Raw genomic sequence first — 2,463 nt, 5'->3', positions numbered from 1 at the left:
GTAAATGAACATCACATGTTTTGACAATAAAGATTTTTATTAGTCTTCGTTGTACTGGCTTGAAAATTTGCAATGACATTGTAATTATGCATTAATTTTGAGAAAAACAATCTCTAGTATTCATGGTGTTGATGAGATATAAATTAATTTTGAGGATGACATGTTTCTTGCTTTGCTTGAGTAATACTTCTGAACAACTCTCACTCCCAAACTTGACTAACTTTTGAGTGAATTACACAAGACTTCTAAGTGTAGAAATTTTTAAATTGTCTCATGGGTATTTGCATGTTCATTTTTTTCTCTAATGTTGAAAATATTTCACGTAAAATCAAGATATAAATAAAGAATTTGAGAATTACATAAAAATTATGTTTCCAACAAGTTATTTTAAACCTGGTTTCTCACTCATAAGCAGACCCTGACCTTTACCATAATACTATAAAAAAGGTATTGTTAGTAGCTGGAAACTGCCAGGATTGGGAGGTGGAGGGGACACAACATCAATAAGGGTACCTGATCTCAAACCAAGTGAAGTGTGCATCAAAGAGAGGCACAGACTTTACTTGTACATTGACCACTTTTACACCTAACACTGAATCATACCCCACATCTTCAAAATAAAAAAAAGAAGAAAAAAACTGGTTTCTTTTGGATTAAACAAATTAAATTTTCTTTATCCATCAGTAGGATAGAGTTCAATCCTTTCTTTCAGCACCATCTATCTGCTCCAGATCTGTATCAAAGTTCCCTCCTTCACATTCCAAGGGGTCAATCACCTGTGTGCACCAACCCCTTGGATTGTGGTTACCAAATCTGGGAAGACTGTGCTCTTTCATTTTTAAAAGGCAAAAATTCTCTGACTTTTTAAAGACATTTTTCAGGGAAGATTGGTATGTGCTTCCTTGCAGTTGGATCAGACTCTGTAATCCTTTTCCTGGTGTCTGTGGAGAGCCCTCAATTTCTTATTATCATGATTGAAAAGCAGACCCAAAACACATTCTCAATTTCTCTTGCTTAGAAATTTTGTGGAGACCTGACAAGATCAAGTCCTCCCGCTCCCTGCTGCTGCTTTTGGACACCCCTGTAGTGTTCTGGAGAAGGCTTACTTTATTAGACTGAGTCCCCAGGATCACTGAAGCCAGCAATATTCCTTACCTCAGCCCAAGGAGGACCCTAATAGGGTGTCAGGAGGGAGGAGCCATTACAGCCTACAGAGAGAGACACACTTGCCCTCTGAGACTGCTCAATGTTGGTGCATCCTGACACACCCTAACCTCACTCTGTACCCTTCAGGGAACACTCACGTAGAGCTGGACATGGAATTGGGACTGAAGGCCCAGACCACCCTACGCCTCTCCTTTCAAAGCCTCCACTGACTTGTCTTCAATCTTCAGTGAGCCCTTTAAGTGGAATACAATTAGAGGAGAAAATATTCGGAAGTAGAGAGAAGACACTCTCTACAGAGACACAACAGACTTTATCCCCAAAATGAAATCGAGAATTGTGTTAAACCGAAAAACACTATTTGATCAAATTCAAAAGTGCTTATTCAAGCAATTAAAAACAACAGCAACAAAATTCAAACAAAAAAAGGAAAACCAAAACAAAAATGATCTGGAAATTGGGCAGGTCTCAGAACTGAAACAGGATCTGAGAAATCCATCTAATCTGTGATCTGGCAGTATTAGTAGAAAACCAGAAGTAGGATTTACTGGCAACTTAAGTGCCTACTGCATCGTTGGATAATTGGTTACAGAGTCTCCTGCAATTACCTAAAGCTCTGTTGCTGGGCTCACATTCTACACCGGTGTGGTCTGTGGGTCCCAGAGCAAGGGCCCAGTCCAAACCAACTACTTCCCACTAACCACTTTCCTTCATTTAGCACGTGGAATTTGTGTGTGGAGACTGAAGAAGGTGGGCACAAGTGTGGGAAGCGGAGGTCAGGAAGTTCACTTAAGTTTTATTTGGGGAAAGGAGATCATTCTGGCTGTAGGCCTCAGGAGTAAGAAAAAGCTGGGAAAAGATACTGAAACCAGATTTCTCCTGTTCATCCTCAGAATTGATTGAGTTCCTGAAAGTGAGGGATGATTTACAATATGGGTCAGGGATGGACTCCTTGTCTCTAGTGCTTAGGGGGCGGCCAATCACCTCAACTCCCTGTGTTTCCAAAGGGTTGGAGACCAAGACAGTGGAAGAAAACCACAGACATGAAAGGAGAGTTTGCCCTGGCTGAGGTGATGGAGTTGATAAGAACGTGGAATCCTGGAGGACACGTGGTAGAGGGTGAGGCAGGTGTGGTTATGAGAGGGGAGACTTGGGTTGGGTTCCTCTGGGTGGAAGGGAGGGTGTTGGTGGCAGAGGAAAGCTGTTTTGTGTGAAACCAGAATATACATGGATTCAGAGAGCAGAGGTTGGGTGACAGGGAGGCCAGAGGAAATGGGGGGTCAGAAGAGTGAAAGTAGC

The sequence above is a fragment of the Carlito syrichta genome, unplaced genomic scaffold (genome assembly GCF_000164805.1).
Source record: "Carlito syrichta isolate Samal-C Ts95f unplaced genomic scaffold, Tarsius_syrichta-2.0.1 Scaffold288969, whole genome shotgun sequence".
Taxonomy (NCBI): Eukaryota; Metazoa; Chordata; class Mammalia; order Primates; family Tarsiidae; genus Carlito; species Carlito syrichta.
Note: the sequence above shows the minus strand (reverse complement) of the source record.